Genomic DNA, 22,689 nt, shown 5'->3' with positions numbered 1-22,689 from the left:
TATTCCTCCTTCCACAAAGAAGCCACTGGTTTGCTATCCAAAATGGGTTCCTCCTATTCTTTGTGATCTACTGGATGTGCCAGCCAGTAAGTCTAGAATAACGTTTAAGCTCAGCTTAATTTCTCTGACTGAGCACCCTTTACCCAGATCAGCTGTAAATATCTTGCAGAACATATGTGATTGTGTTTGTTCAGATTCCATTTCCTTCATGAAGTTGTGTGCTCTTGTCCAACCAGAAGTAACCTTTTCATTTGCTATTGTGGTCTCTTGTCTCTTCTTGCTTTCTTCTTACAATGCCTATTGCGTTCTTCTCTCCCAATGGGACACTGCTCCTCCAGTTCTGAAAAGTCCTTAAGACCAAAAAATCAATATCAACACTTCTCCCTTTTCTTGCACCTGGTAGTCAAGAAACATGCAGTGAAATAAACAGTCTCTAGTGTTATATGATGAGAATGATCCCTACTCAGTGACAATCTTCCTGAGCTGTGTTAAGTCTCAAAGTTGGATCCAGTATTAAGGCATTTTGAGATAGGCACAGCTTAATCTCTTCCATGCTCTCTACAGTTTACCACTCAAAGTACTGCTGAGACCCAGCAAACTCAGCACCACCTGGGAACTTGTTAGAAATACAAAATGGCAGGAGGTGTATGTATCTCAGTGGGATAACACCTGATTAGCATGGACAAAGCCCTGTGTTCAATCTCTAGCATCACAAAAATAACAGCAACAACAACAACAAAAACAGAACCTTGAGTAGGACTCATATCTCTTGAATTAGAGCTTCATTTTAACATGGCACCTGTGGATTATTCACTTTAAGTATACTTAAAGCTTAAAGGGCACTGTTACATGGTGTATAGTTGGTCTATTGAATAAGTTACTTGATTTTTACAGCTGATTATTTACTTTCTTTTAAAAAGTATTCTGATGAATACAGGATGAGCATCCCTTATCTGAAAATTCAAAATACAAAATGCTGCAAAAATCAAACATTTTCATCACTGACCTGACACTGCAAGTGGAAAATTCCACACCTGACCTCACATCATGGACTGAAGTTGAAACACAAGTACACTAAAGATATCATATAAAATTTCCTTCAGGCTAGGTGTATATGCAGCATAAGTGAACTTTGTGTTTAGACTTGGATCTCCTCAAGATACCTCATTATATATATGAAAACATTTCAAAATCTAAAAAAAAAAAACAAACAAAACAACTATCTGAAATTTGAAACATTTTTTTCTGGACCTAAGCATTTTGGATCAGGGATACTCAATCTGTATATCACATACATTCTTAAATAACAACTTTTTTCTTATTGAATTGAATTTTAGAGCTTTGAGCAGCACAAATGATGCTTAAGCATGAAAGAAAAGGGTTGAAGTTAATGGAGTTTTATTTTCATTGTGACAGCATCCTTCAATATCTCTTTCAAGACAGCCTTGATGTCTGGATTGCCTTTAACTTTATAATTCCAATGAGCTCATTTCCATCCATGTTTACTTCTACCCACTCCTACCTGTTGACAGTATTTCCCTGAATCCAAGTTCATCAATTTGGAGATAAAACACAATGGTCCAATAACGCTGCCATCTAAGATAATTTTTGTGGCTCTGCAGAAATGCACACGGGAGTCGTGTCCCAGAACAGTCTATTATCCTCCCAATGTCTGTTCTGGCAGACACTTCTGTTACCTTTGTATTTTTCTCAGTCTACAGTATTCAAGAGCAGTGGCTACAAAGTTTAAAACTCCTTGCTAACACTTTCTTTCTGCATAAATATTCTCTGCTGTGTCTAGGATACTGCCTTGTCTTGACAACTTGATTGGACTCCTAATGTCAACCTCTTGGTGAGATCTTAGAGACTGTGTTTTGAGTCAGAGGCAGCTCACTGAAGTGCATCACCAGCCAATCATGCTACATCTGCTTCTTTATTGATGATAGCAGCAGGAGGAGAAGACAAGGTGAAGAGGGGCTTCTGTGGTCCTGCATTTGAGTCCCCACTGCTCTGTTCCTCCTTCCCTAGTTCCTGGACTCTCTCTGAACCCTAAGAATCTCCTGGTGAGTTAAAAACATATATACCTGTTCATGAATTTAGATGAAGATAAGTGGATTAAAAAAATTGATAGGGATGGTGAAAAAAAAAACAGAAAGACAGAAAGAGGGTATGCAACATCTTCTGTACCAATTACTTATTCTAAAAAACATATTTTTCTTCTCTTGGAAACTGGCATGGTTTAAAGAGAGTCAGGAATGTGAGGATTTAACCACAGTTTTGCTACTAAATGTTTGTGTGGTCATAGGCAAGATGCTTATGAAGGTGGGATTATTGATGGAGCAATTGAACAAAAATGTTTTAAGGTTCCTTTCAGCTCCATGATTTATACATCTTGGATCCAGAGTCCTGGGTATATGGAATTAGCTATAGCTTTTCCACAAAATTGTATCAGTAGTGAATTATAACAAGCAGTTAAGAACTAGAACCAATTCCCACTCTCAAAAAAAAAAAATGAAGAGGAAGGAATACTTCCTAACTCACTGAGAAACTACAATTACCCTTATACTAAAACCAGACAAGAATGCAACATGGAAAGAAAACTACAGATCTATATTCCATATGAGTATTGATACAAAAGTTCTTAACAAAATTCTTGCAAATAGAATAAAGAAACATATAAAAAATACCATGATCCAATGGGAATTTATTTCTGGAATATAAGAATGGTTCAACATCAATATATAAAAACCAATCAGTGTAATATACCACACTAGTAGAATGAAGGACAAAATACATGTGATCATCTCAGTTGGTTCAGAAAAAAAACTGACAAAATTTGACATCTTTTCATGATAATAATCCTCAAGAACTATTAATTGAAGAAAACTATTTTAAGGGGCTGGGGTTGTGGCTCAGCGGTAGAGTGCTGGCCTCACACAAGCGAGGTCCTGGGTTCGATCCTCAGCATCACATAAAAATAAATAAATAAAATAAAGGTATTGTGTCCAACTACAACTAAAAAATAAATATTTTTTAAAAAAGAAAACTATTTTAATATAATAAAAATCACATAAAAAAAATCCCATACTGAACATCCTACTTAACAATGGTCACAAGCTGAAACATTGTCCTCTAAGATCCGGAACAAGGCAACAAGACAAAAATGCCTACTTTTGCTACTTCTGTTCAACATTATCCTGGGAGTTATAGCCAGAGAAATCAAGCAAAGAAAATAAAAGACACTCCAGTTGGAAAGAGAAAAAGTAAAAATATTTCTGTTCACAGATTATATGATCTCATATGTTGAAAACAAGATTCCATACACAAGAACCTGTTAGAATTAATAAGTAAATTTAGCAAAGTAGCAGGATACAAAGTCAATATGCAAAAATCAGTTGCATTTCTATACAAGAACAATAAGCAATTTTTAAATGAATTTACAAAACAATTTCATTCACAATACCATCAGCGCATAGAAATTAATTTAACCAAGGAAGGAGGTGAAAGACTTGTATAATAAAAACTACAAGACGTTGCTGAAAGAAATTAAAGAAGATATAAATAAATGGAAAGACATTCCATGTTCATGGATTGGGAAATGATTTTAGTCATTTTTTTCACTGCTGTTGACTAAAAGATCTGATCAAAACAGTTTTAAAGGAAGACGAGTTTATTTGAGAAGTTTTAGTCCATAGAAGGCCAGCTCCATTTCTTGTGGCTCGAGTTGAGGTTGAACACCATGGTGGGAGAATAAGATTGAAGGAAGCAGCTCATATCATAGTAATCAGGAATCAGAGGGAGAGAGATATCTCTACTTGTCAGATACAAAATATATACCCCCAAACCACATCCTAATTCCCACCTCCTCCAGCCACACCCTATTACTTCAGTTACTACTCAGTTAATTGTTATCAGGGGATTAAATTGCTGATTGGGTTAAGACTCTCACAAACCAATCATTTCTCCTCTGAACCTGCTTGTATTGTCTCACATGTGCGCTTTTGGGGAACACCTCACATCCAAACCATGACAGAAACTAATATTGTTAAGATATCAAGACTGCCCAAAGTAACCTACACATTCAATGCAATCTCTTTCAAAATCCCAATGATTATTTTTAGAAATACAAAAAGAAAGTCATAACATTCATACAGAATCTTAAGAAACCATGAATAGCTAAAATGACCTTGAAAAAGAACACTAAAGCTAAAAGACTCATGCTTCTTTATTTCAAAAGTTATTACAAAGTTACAGTCATCAAAATGGTGTGGTAGTGGCATAATGCAAGATATACAGACCAATGGAATAGAGACCCAAGAAATACAAACTTGTATAATGTGGTCAAATAATTTTTGACAAGGGTGCCAAGACCATTCCATGGGCAAAGGGCAGACTTTTCAACAACTAGTGCTGGGAAAATTGAGTATCTACATGTAAGAGAATGAAGTTGAACCCTTACTAGTGCCATATACAAAATAAGGAGGATCAAACATCTAACTAGAAGGCCTACACCCCCTAAAACTCTTAGAAGGAAACATAAAGCAAAAGCTTTATGACTTCAGATTTGTCTGTGCTTTCTTGGATGTAACACCACAGGCATAGCAATAAAAGAAAAAAAATAGATCAATTGTATGTTTTGGTTAGCTTTTTCACCATGTAACCAAAATACCTGACAAGAACAAATTAAAGGATGGAAAGTTTACTTGGGGCTTTAGTTTCAGGGGATAGCAGACTCCATTGCTTTGTGCCTAAGGTAGGGCAGAACATCATGGGGAAAGGACTCCGCTTTCCTTGGTGGAGGAAAGTGGCTTAGCTCATAGTGGGGTCAGTAAGGAGAAAAAGAGAGAGAAAGAGGGGGCGGGGGAGGGGGAAGGACCACAGGGAAGAGGTACCCTAACCATCGGCACACCTCAGTGACTCATCTCCTCTAGCCATGGAGGAGGCAGTAACTGCCTACAGTTACCACCCAGTTACTCCATTCAAAGTAGGGTGGACCTAATCAGTCCACCCTACTTTGAATGGAGTAACTGGGTGGTAACTGTAGGCAGCTCTCACAATCCAATCAGTTTACTTTTGAACATTCTTTCATTAGGACAGGGGCTTTGGGGGGACACTGTATGTTATGGTTTGAATATGAGGTGTCCCAAAAAGTTCACATGTGAGACAATGCAAGAAATTTTGGAGGTGAATTGATTGGGTTATGAGAATCTTAACATAATCACTGCCTTAATCCACTTTAAGAGATTACCTGGGTGGTAACTGTAGGCAGGGAGGGTATGAATGGAGGAGGTGGATCACTGGGGTGTGTCTTTGAGGTGTGTAACTTGTTCCTGCCAAGTGGAGCAGTCTTTCTCTCTTTCTTGATGGCCATATCCTGAGCCACTTTCCTCCACCACACTTTGCTGTCATGATGTTCTGCCACACGTGGACTTCATGGAAATGATTTAAATTGTATGCATTAAAAACAATTAAAGAGAGTAAAGAGAATAAACATCAACAGAGCAAAAAGGCAACCCTAAAAGTATTTGCAAATCATATATATACACACACACTGGAGATTGAACTGAGGAACACTTTACCATTGGGCTATATCTTCAACCCCTTTTATTTTTTATTTTGAGATAGGGCTTTGCTAAATTGCTGAGGTTAGCCTGGAACTTGCAATCTTCCTGCCTCAGCCTCCTGAGTTGCTGGGATTATAAGCATGCAACACTTCACCCAGCTGAAAATCATTATCTAATGAAAGATTAACATCCAGGATGTATGGAAAACTCCTAAAACTCAACCACATAAAAAAATTCGATTAAAAAATGTTGAATAGATGCTTCTCTGAAGAAGATATAGAAATGACGGAGCAGATGAAAAGTTCATCAACATCATTGGCCTTTGGGAAAAGGCAAATCAAACTGCAATGAGATACTAATACAAACACATTAAGATGGCTATTGTCAGAAAAGTAGAAGCATTGGTGAGAGTGTAGAAAATTTAAAAACCTTATGTACTATTAGTGGGAATACACAGTATAGTATAGATGCTGTGGAAAATAGTATAAAGGTTCCTCAACATTCTACTTTTTAAAAATAGAATTACCATATGATCCAACAATTTCACTCCTAGATATAACCAAAGACATTGAACAAAGGATCTTGAAGAAATATTTGTACAACCACATTCATACCAGCATTGTCCACACAATAAGTAAATACAGAAGGACATAATGTATCCATCTACAGGTGAATGGATACACAAAATGTGATATAGATACATAATGAAATATTATTCAGCCATAGAAAGGGAGGAAATTCTGACTATTGCAACAACATGGAAGAACCTTGAGGATGCACTAAATGAATTAAGCCAGTCACAAAAAGGCAAATATGATCTTATTCCACTTATATAAACTCCTTAGAGTAGTACAAATAATAGAGCAGAATAGTGGCTGCCACGACTGGGCTGAAGAGAGAAGAAAATGGGCAATTATTACTTAATGATATGGATTCTCAGTATTATAAGGTGCAGAGTTACAGCAATTGATAGTGGTGATGGTCACACAACATTATAAATACACTTAATACCATCAAAGTATACACTTAAAATGGTTAAGAAGGCAAATTTTATGCTATGTGCATTTTAACAATATTTAAAAATTCCCAAACCAAGCTAAAATAAAATATTTTCAAAAATTAGAAATTCATGTTGAAGTATTTACAGATGAAATAAATAAGATAACACTGGGACTTGTTTAAAAATCACCTGGATAGGAAAGAGAAGCAGGTAGCCTAGAGAGAAATCAGGAAATTGGTCGATGGGTACCTGTGGTTCATTATACAATTCTCTCTAGTTGCACGTATGTTTAGAATTTTGGAGACTTTTTTTTAACAAATAGGTAAAGAAGTATAAGAGAGACAGACACACCAGGAAAAGGCCAGGAGTAAGTGGTGTGCAGCTACTGGAAGAGGGGAGTGGAGATGCAGTGGAAGAGCAGGTGGGACCCTACAGGTGGTGCTGGGGTTGGAACCCAGGGCTTCACACATGCCAGACCAACGCTCTTCCACTGAAGTATTTCCCCAGCCCTATTTTCAGGATTTTGAAACCCACTGTAAAGAGACAAGCAATGCACATGTTGCAGAAAGGATTTTGAGTGAGATGTGATCATGCTGGAGGCACTTTAGGCAGATAGCTCTGTAGCTGTGGGGAATGGATGCAAAGGAAAGCACATGGACACTGGAGATCTGGCAGGTGGCAACAGTGGCATCCTCTACTGTTGACTGGCTTTAGGGCAGTGAGAAGGACCTGATGCCTGTAGGACCCTTTGGGGTAACGCAACCCAAGACAGCCCCAGTAATGGCTCCTATGCATAATACATTTCATCCATTTTCAAAGGAATCATCGAGGGGCAAGTCATGCAGACTCACCCAGTGGATGGAGTACCCCCTATCAGAAGCTCCTGGGCTGCCATCACAGCAGCCACCCAGGTCTTTGCTGAAGGATACAAGGTCTTGCTGGCAAGCCCTGCTTATCAGTCCCAGTCCTTCAGTATCACTGACCAGGAGGTGATCCCCTCATCCACTGTCTTAAGGACGATCATGCCTCCAGCTGCGTGTGGTTTTCCCAAACTCTGTATACAGCATGGCTCACTTGCATGAGTTAGTTCTGCCTTTAGAAATATATAAAAGAGTGACCAGGTTCCTAATACACAGGTGGCTGTGGGGCCTGAAGCTGACTCCAGAATGTCCAGGGAGAGCTCCTGGCTAAATGCAAAAATGTACTTCAGAGCTTGGCACAGAGACCCAGGTCCTCTGAGAGTGAAGTGGCTCTGCCATGTTCAGCTGGGGGCTTTCTTGCTTGGGGAGCCCTGGAGGAACACAGCTGAGTGCTAACCACTGCGCTGAGCACTAACTAGTACACTGGTCCAGAGGCAGATCAGTTGGGAGCTGAAGGCTAGTTGGTCCCTGGTTACTACTCAGGTCAATGAGTCAAGAATTCACTTGAAACTATTACTGAAGAATTCATTGAAAAATAGTTAGGAACCAAATCTCATGAGAAAAACCACCAAAATTAATATCTATCAAGGGAGAACAATAGAAAAGTTGGAAGCAGGGCCAAAGGATAGAGTTCATGGTTCCCATTCTCTCCTCCATCTACTCTCTTGTTGTTTTTTTCTTTTTCTTTTTTTCTTTCTTTTTTTTTTTTTTTGGTTGTTTATTTGGCATTTGATTCTCGGTGCTTCTGTTTTTAAACCTGGACTCAGAATCACTTTCCACACTGCTTATCCCTTCAATCTCTCATGTTCAAAATGACCCTTTGTGCACTTTCTCCTTCCCCCTGGGAACCATGTAGTCCCCACAGCATGCTGATTGTCCTCAGATGCCTCACAGACTCAGCCAGTCCTGCTCAGCTGGTCACACCAAGTCTCCAGGGTCACTCAGGGCACTGGCTCCTATAGTGCACATACTGCAGGAATGTTGGTCCACGCTGGTACTTCTAGATTTTCAAAAGACACTAAAAGTAAAGGTGTTGGATTTAGCTCACTTGCAGAGTATGAGGTCCTGTGTACAATCCCCAGCACTGGAAAAAAAAGAGACTGTAATATAAAAGTAGAGATGTTTATGAAATATTTCCCAAATATATTCATGTTGACTTGTGTTATTATTGTTTAGATATAAGGTGTCCCCCAAAAGCTCATGTGTGAGACAATGCAAGAATATGCAGGTGAGATGATTAAGTTATGAGTTGTAAGATAATCAGTGGATTAATCCACTGGTAGATTAACTGGATGGTACCTGTAGGCAAGTAGGGTGTGATGGCTGAAGATGCCATGTCACTGAGGGTGTGTCTTCAGTGTTTGTATTTTGTCTCTGGTAAGCAAAGCTCTTTCTGCTCGACATGTCCTGAGCTGCTTTCCTCCACCACGCCCTTCCACCATGATGTTCTGCTTTGGGCCCTGAGTTGTGGAGTTGGCTGAACAAAAACTGAATCTCTGAAATCGTGAGCCAAAATAAACTTTTCCTTCTCTCTATTTTTCTTGTAAGGCTTCTGGTCACAGAAATGAAAAAAGCTAACTAAAACAGTTCATTATTTAAATGTGCTATTTGGGGCCATGAGCACTCAGGTCCATTAAATCCTTCCCAAAGGTTGTGGTCATGAGGCTCCACATTGCATATGAACTTCTGTGTGTGTTTCTCTGGAAACTTGACTTCATAAGCACTGAAACTCAGGATGCCCAATTTCTCACTTTTCTTGGAGATTAGTGTCCACTTAGAACTGGGTTTTAAGCACACTGATGCCCAAGGGGATCAGTCACAGTGTCTTTCCCCTGTCCTCTCCCCCTTTGCTTCCCTGTAATTTCACATGTGGCCATACTCAGGTCTCACCTTCCCTTGGAGCACGGCTGATCACTGGGGACCCCCAGTGTCCAGATCAGGCCTTCATAACATGAGCGTCACCACCTCCTGGCTCATCCATGGACATGGCCTTCCTCTGGTGGAAAGCAAGCTCCCAGGTACAGACACCCTTGCAACTATCTTGGAAGTTCTGATGACAAGCCCTATATCATTCATCTGTTCACAAGCACCTGATGAAAAACTAAGTGATGTTTTGCCAATTGAGGTTCCACTGGCTCCCAAAATAGTGTGCCAAGAACGTCACTCATGAAAACAGAAGATAATTTTCCATCAATGAAAAAAAAATGACCTGTTTATTCAGTAACTTAGAGAGCTGTGTAATATAAAGCTCACCTATCTCAGACTGAGTTATTAAATGCTAGTAGCTTTTCTTGATTTATAAATAAAAGTTTCAGTTAGGAAGAAGCTATTTTATTCAGGAATTCTAAATTATTCATGGAAAAGCACACCACTATACTTTAGTGATGAAAGCTAGATGAACATCAAGCAATCAGTCTCTCAGAATTTCCCTCTGGCACCTAGAGCTATCATTCTGTTCTCATTTAGGAGGTGTCAGAACATATGGCAGCAGAGAACATCAGAAAACAATTATGAACCTGTTTAGAAACTGGTAATAATTCCCACCTGTCTTAGTCTGCTTTGTTTCGCTATAACAAAATGCCTGAGGATCAACAACTTATAAAGTAAAGAGGTTTATGTGGCTCATGATTCTTGGTTTTGGAAAATCCAAATAACATGACACCAGCCTTCTGCTAAGGGTCCCCATGGCTGTGTATTAATATAGTAAAAAAAGTGGAAAGGAAGTTGGCCATGTGTAAAGGGGCCAAGTAAATGTGGTGGCTTTGATTTATAACAATCTGCTCTTGAGAGAATGAACTCAGCCCACTGAGACCTGATCTATTCCCAAGAAACAGCATTAATCCATTCATGAGGGTGAGCCCCTGGACTTAATTACCTTCTATAGGACCTGATTTCTTAAAAGTTTTACCACTTCAACATGACAGACTGGGAACCAAGCTTCCAGAACATAAACTTTTGGGTAATTAACCATATTAAAACCATGGCAACATCTTATACCTATTTTATTAAAGATAATATTATCTAAAGATAATAACTGCACAGATTGCACAGATTAGAATCTGTATATGAAGATCTTTCTAAACCTAAACTAACACCTCCTCATATTCAAGTGACAGTCATCACTCATTACAGTGAAAACCATCCTGTGGTTTTGAGATAAGTCTTCAGGTGGACAAAAGCCAGCTCTTTGGAGCAGAAGTGACTTTAATTCCCACGCAATGTCACCTGTAAAGTTTTAAAATAAGAAATCTGAACTCCCTCCCTCAAACCCAGGTGAAGGAAAGAAACTGGCAGGTATTAAGCACCTAGCATGTGGTGATGATGTAGCCCTCACTTCTGTGCATCCACCTGATAAGCACATAGTGGGCACCAACTGTGAACAGGCTATGTGCTGAGCTAGGGGGGATCCAGACATCCACTGCCCAGGATGCTGTCCACAACACAAGAAAAAGATAGTGTTTGAGCAGGCACTAAAGTGTGCAAAAAGGGCTGGTGGACAAGGAAAAACTTGCCTTGAGTGTACAAAGACAAGGTACAAATAACCTAGTTGGGGATTCAGGATGGACCTCTGATGGAGATCATTTCAGGAAAGCCCTGAAGGTGGTGTGGACTTAGCTGGGTCAAGAACAAGGGGAAACTGATCTGGGTTGAGGACAGCATGCCCAATGCTTTAGATCTCTGATGCAGGTAATTGACAGGACAAAGGCCTGTAGAGCTGGGTGGAGCAGAAGCTTAGGAGAGATGGAGCCTGTCCTCACGACCTCAGCAGTCCATCAAGGCACACAAGAGGAACCATCCGCAGCCATGAGTGCTCCCCTAAGTGTGCAATGAAGAATAGAAGGAGTGGAGGGTGAGGTCGAGGCACTTCTGCCTCTGCGTAAACCCCTGGATTAGGTAAAGGTGGAGCCGTATGATAAATTCCCACACACCAGGTGAGCTAAACCTATGGGTGTAACCCTGATATACACACACACCTACCAGGTGAGCTGAACACATGGACATTACACCCCATTCCCTGGCTCACCATTCTGGGGCTGGCAGCACTATCTTGGCTCATGTTCCAGGTGCAGCTTCAACCAATGGCAGTTAAGGAGCTGATAGATAAATGCTCCAGCACCTTTGTTTCTGTATGGAGGAGCACTAAGTTTGGGTTCCTACACTCTATCATAGGTCCCCAGGAGCCCTGTACCCTAGATCAAGTATCAACTTGCTTGATTATACACTATTTCTCTCCTTTTTCAGTTCACTGCTCCCAGCTGATAAATCTCTGGGACCTCCTCCCTAATTCTTATCTCCTCAGGGTGCTATGGTTTGAATATCATTTGTCCCCTCTGAAGCCCAAGTGAAATTTAATCCTCGTTGTGAGATAGTAATAGTAAAAGGGTAGAGACTTAATCTCACTATGGGGTTTAGAGGTTGGGCCTTTTGGAAGTGAGTGGAATTGCATGAGGTCTTTGGTATGGGGCACCCTCACAGACACTTGTGTGCAAGCACACATGCACACACCACACACACACACACACACACACAATACCCATGATGTCCTGTGCCTTCTCAGGACTCTGTAAAGAATTCTATCATCTTGACCTTGGACCAGAGCTCTGAGCCCAAATTAACCGCTTTTCATTATAACTTAACTGTTTGTAGTATTGTGCTATTAGGGACAGAAAACAGACTAATGCACAAGGCTTGAATATTGGAACAAACTTAAACCATCAGACTACTGACCTACAAGCCTATGAGATATTATCACAACTTCTGTATGAACAAGAAAATCAAGAGAGTCAACCTTTATGTGAATAAGCTCATATATCGCATATGATATATCTCTATATATTATGTATATATTGTATTTATATATCATATTACAGATTATGCATATATTATATAATTTAGATATTTTATATATTATATATTAATACTATGCATATATGTATGCATTATTAATATATATAGATATTAACAACTGACTTGTTTCTTTGGTCAGGACATGGAAAAGGAGGTATGTATTTACGTCCACATATCCTAACAGAAGCCATTTAACAGAGATGGAAGTCCTTGCAGCCTGCAAGATGAAAGGCGACATGTCTGTCTGGATGAACACATCCAACACCCCAAATTAAAAGCAGGCCTGCAAGACAATTAATTCTTTCTGCAAATTCACAAGCTGCTTGATTACAGGGAGAGGGTGTGTGGAGTCACACAGTCTTTGAGTCCTTAGTTCCCAAGAGAGTAATTCCTCATGGTTAATTGATAAATTGGCATTCGGGTTCCGTACGGCAATCTCAGAAGGTGAGATAATTTCAGCCAGTCTCTTAAAAGATGGTTCTCTCACCACATATTGGGAAACAATTAGGTTTCCTGGACTGTAAAGCATAGGAGAAAACACAGTTCACCAAATAATGAATGTCCTTTGTGCCCCCTGCATCCTGCAACATTCAGCCTGATTGGTGTCCTTCAGATTCTACAAGGTCCTGAGTATGACAGTGGGTGATTTAAATGCAAACAGAAAAGACTTTCATATTAGTTTTCTTTCTTTAATTTGCCTTTTTTGAGACTGTCAATAATTCTAAGTTTCAAAAAAATCTGTCTCTCCCACTCCACCTATCCCCTAGCATCCTATCCAAACACATACCTCACTTCCAGAGTCTAAAAGGTCTGTGCTGTCGGGCTTATGATTTTTTTAGGTGTAAGGTGAAAGGACTTTTACACAGTACTATCTAATGACTATACCTCTATTGCTGATAGAAAATTTATCTGCCAAAGATTTTGTCCATAACATTCAAGTTTATTGTAAAAATCATCCTCTGGAGCAGCTTCTCCCAAGTAAAAGGTGGATGGAGAAAACTATGCATAAAACTGAAGAAAATTAAACTAATTGTAGATTAGTTAAGCCAGGTTGTTTGGGGTGTATGGCAGGCATGAGTTGCTTCCAACACTTTTAATCCCTTATCATACAGCTCAATTAAGTAAAGCATTAGGGGGCACCAGGTGCCTGATCTTCCCTAAGCCCCAACACCATCAGAAGCCTTTTGTGTAAATAGCAATAGTTCCTTCCTGCTAAGCAAATGATATGTGTGTTCCTCCAGTGCCCAGGTGTTGGGGGAAAAAAAGCTGTTTGCAAATCCCATTAAAACAATTAAAATTGGCCTTTGTGCCAGGTGATTTGATCCATGCCTGTGATTCCAGCAACCTGGGAGGCTAAGGTAGGGGGATTGTAAATTTGAGGCCAATCTGGGGAACCTAGTGGGAACCTGTTTCAAAATAAAATTGAAGACAGAGCTGGGGTGTTGTTCAGTGGAAAAGCATCTCTGAGTTCAACCTTCAGTGCCAAAAATAAAATAAAATTTGCTTTTAGTACAAATACATAGAAAAAAAATCTGTGATTTTGGCCCTGGAGATAACAAATAAAGCATTTAGAACCAGATCAGTTCCTATTTAGCATTTAAATGACCCACTACAATCTCAAAACACTATATCATCCTATGTATCACTAGCAGTTTTGATGGCCTAGTACTTTCTTCTCACAAAGCCAACTAACTCCTGCCAGAGAGAGAGGATTTGTCATAATACCTTTGGGTCAGAGTCTACAGGATTTCTAAATCTGATTTATTATTAATGGTCAGAGAAGTATAGCAGATGGGATGTGATTCTGGAAATTTAAAAAAAAAAAACCCTGCATAATCAGTCCATCGCTGTTTTTAAAAATTGTGCCAACTCCCTTTAGCTTTGTGAGTCTCCATTTTTCCATCTCCTTAAACATTTTTAAGATTTTAAAATTATACATATTTATAGGGTACAGTGTGATATATCAATGCATGTATATCATATGTATTGATCAAATCAGGGTAATTAATTTTCCATCTCCATTTCATTTTTAAAGGAAGATGTAGAAGGAGGAAGCTTCTTCATCAGTAGCACCTCTATGTCCAGCATCACCAACTGCATCACCCTCACCCTCACTCTCATTCACCACCAGCGGCACCATCATTTCTATTAACATCACTGTCACTAGAGGCAGAATAATCACTACCATCCCTAGCATCACTACCACCGCCACCACCACCATAACTATCATGATCATCATCTCAACCACTAACACCACCAACAAGGGGCACTGCCACTATTAACACCATTCCCACCGCTAACATCTACCACCAGGATTTGGCAAACTATAGCCCACAGGCCAAATGTGCACAATACCTGTGTTTGTATAGCCCACAAGCTGAAATTGATTTTTACATTTTTGAATGGTTGAAAAGAAGAATATTGCATGGCACATGAAATAAAGTTTTGATCAACCATATGCACAATAATTCATTTATATTTATCTGTGGTGCTTCCTCATTACAGTGACAGAGTTGAACAGCTGTGAGAGAAACCATCTTGTGCATGAGCCTATATCTAATTATTGGGCTCTTAAAAAAAAAGGTTGAGCAATTAGGCAAAAGAAATTAAAAGAATCAACTGAAAGAGAAATTAGGAAAACTATCCCATTCAAAATAGCCTTGAAAAAAATATTTGTAAGTCAATCTAACAAAAGAGGTGAAAGATCTCTTCAATTAAAACTACAGAATATTAAAGGAAGAAATTGAGGATGACCTTAGAAAATGTAAAGATTGCCCATGTTCTTGGATAGAGAACTACCAAATGTCAAAATGGACAAACTACCAAAAGTGCTATACAGATTTAATGCAATTCCTATTAAAATTCCATTGACATTCTTTCAAAGAAATAGAAAAAGCAGTCATGAAATTCATGTGGAAAAATAAGATGTCAGGAATAGGCAAAGCAATCCTCAGTGAGAAAAATGAAGCAGGAGGCATCATAATACCAGACCTTAAATTGTACTGCAGAGCTCTAGTAACAGAAACAGTATGGTATTGGTACCAAAACAGACACATAGACCAATGGTACAGAATAGAGGACATAGAGACAAACCCACATAAACACAGTTATCTCATACTAGACAAAGGTGCCATAAACATACATTGGAGAAAAGATAGCCTCTTCAACAAATGGTGCTGGAAAAACTGGAAGTCCATATGTAGCAAAATGAAATTAGACTCCTATATCTCATCCTGCACAAAACTCAACTCAAAGTGGATCAAGGACCTAGGCATTAGACCAGAGACCCTGCCCCTAATAGAAGAAAAAACCTAAATCTCCATCACGTCAGCTTAGGAATCAAATCCCTCAACAAGAAGTTCAATAAGTAAAATCAAGATTTGATAAATGGGATGATATCAAACTAAAAAGCTTATTCACAGCAAAGGAAACAATCAAGTATGTGAATAGAAAGCCTACAGTATGGGAGAAAAATATTTGATACCTGTGCCTCAGATATAGTGTTAATCTCCAGGATATATAAAGAACTCAGGATATAGGAGCTTACACCGAGCACGGAGCGGCCGAGTTCCGGCTCCCGGAACTTCCCTGGACCGGGGCTAGGAGCCCGCGGAAACTGTGTCTCGGTCCGGGTCCTGCTGAGGGCAGGTCAGGACTCACCATTGCTTGGGTTGCCTGGCAAGGGGAACGAAATGCTGCCATTCGCATAGGACACCAACATGGCAGAGATCTGATGTCAGCAGAAAGCGGTGGAGGAGAGATCTTCATCAATACCAGCGGTGACATAAGCAGTTGGTCTCCTGGTAAGGGGGGTGAGGCTCAGTCACCCGAGTCTCCTCAATTTGTCCTCGAGCCAGAGGGAAGGAGCCGGGCCGCCGCCAGCCCCCGGAGCAGGCCCAGCGGCTCGCCAGCGTGGTGACCGCGTGACCCCAATTGGAGAGGGGGCGGAGCGGAGCCGCCACCCACACCCGCCAGGTGGGCAGACCCACGACCCAGTAGTACATGGGCGTGGTAGGAGGGGCAGGGCAGAGCCGCCGTTCGCGCTTGCAAGGTAAACAGACCTGTGACAGCCTGGCGGGTCAGGCCCAGTGGCCTGCCAGTGTGGTACACACGTCACCCCAACTCGAGTAGGGGCAGAGCAGATCCTTATCCCACGCCCGGATCAGGCCCTGCCGGTGTGGTGGTCACGTGACCCCAATTGGAGTGGGGGTGGAGCGGAACCGCCACCCGTGCCCGCAGGGTGAGCAGACCAGTGATCAACCTGCAGATCAGGCCCAGGGGTCCGCAGGCGTGGTAGGAGGGGCAGGGCAGATCCGCCGCCCGCGCCTTCAAGGTAGGCAGACCTACAACAGACCGGCGGATCAGGTCCAGGAGCCTGCCGGCGGGGTACAAACACCACCCTAATTGGAGTAGTGACAGAGCAGAGTCGCCTCCCTTGCCAGGAACAGACCCAGCATCCTGCAGGCGGGGTAGTCACGACACCCCAATTGGAGTAGGGGCAAAGCAGAGCCTCCACTCGTGCCCGAAAGGTGGGCAGATCTGCGACCGACCAGCAGGACAGGCCCAGTGGCCTGCTGGTACGACAGACACGTCACCCCAATTGGAGTAGGGGCAGAACAGAGCCGCCACCAGCTCCCAGAACAGGCCCAGTGACCTGCCGGCGTGGTAGCCACGACACCCCAATTGGAATAAGGAGAGAGCAGAGCCGCCGCCCGCACCTGCAGGAAAGATACGCAAGCAGTATGAAAAGACAAGGAAAGAAAGGACCACAAGCAATGCAGGTCAACGCAACTTTAGAAGAGGTAACAGCTGCAGCAGATGGAATGTCAGATAAAGAATTCAGGATATACATGCTTCAGATGATCTGGAGTATCAAGGAAGACATTAAACAGCAAAATCAGACAATGAAAGATCACTTCGACAACGAATTACGCAAACAAATCCAGGAAGCAAAGGATCAACTATACAGGGAGATAGAGGTTATAAAAAACAAGCAATCAGAAATCCTAGAAATGCAGGAAGCAATAAACCAACTTAAAAACTCAATGGAGAATACTACCAACAGAGTAGAACACTTAGAAGATAGAACATCAGACAATGAAGACAAAGTATTTCAACTGGAAAAGAACATAGACAGCTCAGCAAGACTGTTAAGAAACCATGAGCAGAACATCCAAGAAATATGGGATAACATTAAGAGACCAAACTTAAGAGTCATTGGGATACAGGAAGGTACAGAGCTGCAAACCAAAGGAATGACCAGTCTATTCAATGAAATAATACAAGAAAACTTCCCAGACTTGAAGAATGAGACAGAATCCCAAATCCTAGACGCCTACAGGACGCCGAATGTGCAAAATCATAAGAGATCCACACCTAGACACATTATAATGAAGATGCCCAACATACAGAATAAGGAGAGAATTTTAAAAGCTACAAGAGAAAGGAAGCAGATTACATTTAGGGGCAAGCCAATCAGGATAACAGCTGATCTTTCAACACAGACTCTGAAAGCTAGAAGATCCTGGAATAACATATTTCAAACACTGAAAGATAATGGGTTCCAACCAAGAATTGTGTATCCAGCGAAATTAAGCTTCAGGATGGAGAATGAAATTAAAACCTTCCACGATAAACAAAAGTTTAAAGAATTCGCAGCTAGAAAACCATCTCTTCAAAACATCCTAGCCAAAGTATTACAGGAAGAGGAAATGGAAAATAACAATGAAAACCAACAGTGGGAGGTAGGACAGTAAAGGGGGGGGGGAAACAATCAAAGAGGAAAACAAACAATGTTTAGTAACAGAAATAAACAAATATGGCTGGAAGAACAACCCATATCTCAATAATAACCCTAAATGTTAATGGCTTAAACTCACCAATTAAGAGACACAGGCTAGTAGAATGGATCACAAAACAAGACCCAACAATATGCTGCCTACAGGAGACGCATTTGATAGGAAAAGACATACATAGGCTGAAGGTGAAAGGTTGGGAAAAATCATATCACTCATATGGACTTCGGAAACAAGCAGGCGTGTCCATACTCATATCAAATAAAATAGATTTCAAGCCAAAGTTAATCAAAAGAGATAAAGAGGGACACTACATACTGCTTAAGGGAACCATACACCAACAAGACATAACAATCATAAATATTTATGCCCCAAACAATGGTGCAGCTATGTTCGTCAAAAAAACTCTTCTCAAGTTCAAGAGTCTAATAGACCACCACACCATAATCATGGGAGACTTCAACACACCTCTCTCGCCACTGGACAGATCTTCCAAACAAAAGTTGAATAAGGAAACTATAGAACTCAATAACACTATTAATAACCTAGACCTAATTGACATATATAGAGTATACCACCCAACATCAAGCAGTTACACTTTTTTCTCAGCAGCACATGGATCCTTCTCAAAAATAGATCATATATTATGTCACAGGGCAACTCTTAGACAATATAAAGGAGTAGAGATATTACCATGCATCTTATCTGATCATAATGGAATGAAACTGAAAATCAACGATAAAAGAAGGAAGGAAAAAGCATACATCAATTGGAGAATGAACAATAGGTTACTGAATGATCAATGGGTTATAGAAGACATCAAGGAGGAAATTAAAAAATTCTTAGAGATAAATGAAAACACAGACACAACATATCGGAATCTATGGGACACATTGAAAGCAGTTCTAAGAGGAAAATTCATTGCTTGGAGTTCATTCCTTAAAAAAAGAAAAAACCAACAAATAAATGATCTCATACTTCATCTCAAAATCCTTGAAAAAGAAGAGCAAAACAACAGCAAAAGAAGTAGAAGGCAAGAAATAATTAAAATCAGAGCTGAAATTAATGAAATCGAAACAAAAGAAACAATTGAAAAAATTGACAAAACTAAAAGTTGGTTCTTTGAAAAAATAAACAAAATCGACAGACCCTTAGCGATGCTAGTGAAGAGAAGAAGAGAGAGAACTCAAATTACTAGCATACGGGATGAAAAAGGCAATATCACAACAGACACTTCAGAAATACAGAAGATAATCAAAAACTATTTTGAATCCTTATACTCCAATAAATTAGAAGATAGTGAAGGCATAGATAAATTTCTTAAGTCATATGATCTGCCCAGATTGAGTCAGGAGGATATAGAAAACCTAAACAGACCAATATCAATTGAGGAGATAGAAGAAACCATCAAAAGACTACCAACTAAGAAAAGCCCAGGTCCCGATGGGTATACAGCAGAATTTTACAAAACCTTTAAAGAAGAACTAATACCAATACTTTTCAAGCTACTTCAGGAAATAGAAAAGGAGGGAGAAATTCCAAATTCATTCTATGAGGCCAACATCACCCTGATACCTAAACCAGACAAAGACACTTCAAAGAAAGAAAACTACAGACCAATATCTCTAATGAACCTAGATGCAAAAATCCTCAATAAAATTCTGGCGAATCGGATACAAAAACATATAAAAAAAATTGTACACCATGATCAAGTAGGATTCATCCCTGGGATGCAAGGCTGGTTCAATATACGGAAATCAATAAATGTTATTCACCACATCAATAGACTTAAAAATAAGAACCATATGATCATCTCGATAGATGCGGAAAAAGCATTTGACAAAGTACAGCATCCCTTTATGTTCAAAACTCTAGAAAAACTAGGGATAACAGGAACATACCTCAATATTGTAAAAGCAATCTATGCTAAGCCTCAGGCTAGCATTATTCTGAATGGAGAAAAACTGAAGGCATTCCCTCTAAAATCTGGAACAAGACAGGGATGCCCTCTCTCTCCACTTCTCTTCAACATAGTTCTCGAAACACTGGCCAGAGCAATTAGACAGACGAAAGAAATTAAAGGCATAAAAATAGGAAAAGAAGAAATTAAATTATCACTATTTGCAGATGATATGATTCTATATCTAGCAGACCCAAAAGGCTCTACAAAGAAACTATTAGAGCTAATAAATGAATTCAGCAAAGTGGCAGGATTTAAAATCAACACGCATAAATCAAAGGCATTCCTGTATATCAGCGACAAATCCTCTGAAATGGAAATGAGGACAACCACTCCATTCAAAATATCTTCAAAAAAAATAAAATACTTGGGAATCAACCTAACAAAAGAGGTGAAAGACTTATACAATGAAAACTACAGAACCCTAAAGAGAGAAATAGAAGAAGATCTTAGAAGATGGAAAAATATACCCTGTTCATGGATAGGCAGAACTAACATCATCAAAATGGCGATATTACCAAAAGTTCTCTATAGGTTTAATGCAATGCCAATCAAAATCCCAATGGCATTTCTTGTAGAAATAGAGAAAGCAATCATGAAATTCATATGGAAAAATAAAAGACCCAGAATAGCAAAAACAATGCTAAGCAAGAAGTGTGAATCAGGCGGTATAGCGATACCAGACTTCAAACTATACTACAGAGCAATAGTAACAAAAACAGCATGGTACTGGTACCAAAACAGGCGTGTGGACCAATGGTACAGAATAGAGGACACAGAAACCAATCCACAAAACTACAACTATCTTATATTTGATAAAGGGGCTAAAAGCATGCAATGGAGGAAGGATAGCATCTTCAACAAATGGTGCTGGGAAAACTGGAAATCCATATGCAACAAAATGAAACTGAATCCCTTTCTCTCGCCATGCACAAAAGTGAATTCAAAATGGATCAAGGAACTTGATATCAAATCAGAGACGCGCCGTCTGATAGAAGAAAAAGTTGGCTACGATCTACAGTCGGTGGGGTCGGGCTCCAAATTCCTCAATAGGACACCCATAGCACAAAAGTTAATAACTAGAATCAACAAATGGGACTTACTCAAACTAAGAAGTTTTTTCTCAGCAAAAGAAACAATAAGAGAGGTAAATAGGGAGCCTACATCCTGGGAACAAATCTTTACTCCTCACACTTCAGATAGAGCCCTAATATCCAGAGTATACAAAGAACTCAAAAAATTAGACAATAAGAGAACAAACAACCCAATCAACAAATGGGCCAAGGACCTGAACAGACACTTCACAGAGGAGGACATACAGTCAATCAACAAGTACATGAAAAAATGCTCAACATCTCTAGCTGTCAGAGAAATGCAAATCAAAACCACCCTAAGATACCATCTCACTCCAGTAAGATTGGCAGCAATTAGGAAGTCAAATAACAACAAGTGCTGGCGAGGATGTGGGGAAAAGGGTACACTTGTACATTGCTGGTGGGACTGCAGATTGGTGCAGCCAATTTGGAAAGCAGTATGGAGATTTCTTGGAAAGCTGGGAATGGAGCCACCATTTGACCCAGCTATTCCCCTTCTTGGTCTATTCCCTAAAGACCTAAAAAGAGCATGCTACAGGGACACTGCTACATTGATGTTCATAGCAGCACAGTTCACAATAGCAAGACTGTGGAACCAACCTAGATGCCCTTCAATAGACGAATGGATAAAAAAAATGTGGCATTTATACACAATGGAGTATTACTCTGCATTAAAAAATGACAAAATCATAGAATTTACAGGGAAATGGATGGCATTAGAGCAGATTATGCTAAGTGAAGCTAGCCAATCCCTAAAAAACAAATGCCAAATGTCTTCTTTGATATAAGGAAAGTAACTAAGAACAGAGTAGGGACGAAGAACAGGAGAAGAAGATTAACATTTAACAGGGATGAGAGGTGGGAGGGAAAGGGAGAGAGAAGGTAAATTGCACGGTAATGGAAGGAGACCCTCAGGGTTATACAGTGGAGGGGGTAGAGAGAGAGGAGGGGAGGGGAGGGGAGAGGTGGGGAGGGGGGAGGGTGGATGATGGGAAAGGCAGCGGAGCACAACAGACACTAGTATGGCAATTTGTAAATCAATGGATGTGTAACTGATTTGAATCTGCAATCTGTGTATGGGGTGAAGGTGGGAGTTCATAACCCACTAGAATCAAAGTGTGGAATATGATATGTCAAGAAATTTGTAATGTTTTGAACAACCCACAATAAAAAATTAAAAAAAAAAAAAAGAACTCAGAAAACTTAACATCAAAAAAAAAAAAATAACCCAGTCAATAAACAGGCAAAGCAAATGAACAGATAATTCACAGAAAAAAAAGGAATATGATCAGTCAGCAAATATATGAAAAAATGTTCAACATCTCTAGCAATTAGAGAAATCAAAACTATACTGAGATTTCTTCTCACTCCAGCCAGAATGGCAATTATCAAGAATATATGTAACAATAAATGCTGGTGAAGATGTGAGGGAAAAGGTATACTTACACATTGCTGGTGGGACTGCAAATTGGTGCAACCACTCTGGAAAGCAGTATGGAGAGTCCTCA

The 22,689-nt window shown here is 40.0% G+C and overlaps 1 protein-coding gene across 6 annotated transcripts in view; it reads right to left on the bottom strand.

Annotated features, from left to right (window-relative positions):
- Positions 1-22,689, bottom strand: part of Syndig1 (synapse differentiation inducing 1) — a 198,732-nt gene that overhangs the window by 120,173 nt on the left and 55,870 nt on the right. The gene's annotated exons all lie outside the window — the stretch shown is intronic.

This window comes from Marmota monax, unplaced genomic scaffold, assembly GCF_021218885.2.
Source record: "Marmota monax isolate L192 unplaced genomic scaffold, Marmota_monax_Labrador192_F-V1.1 WCK01_AAM20220418_F8-fsc00005, whole genome shotgun sequence".
Taxonomy (NCBI): domain Eukaryota; kingdom Metazoa; phylum Chordata; class Mammalia; order Rodentia; family Sciuridae; genus Marmota; species Marmota monax.
This window is presented reverse-complemented; position numbering and strand designations above follow the sequence as displayed.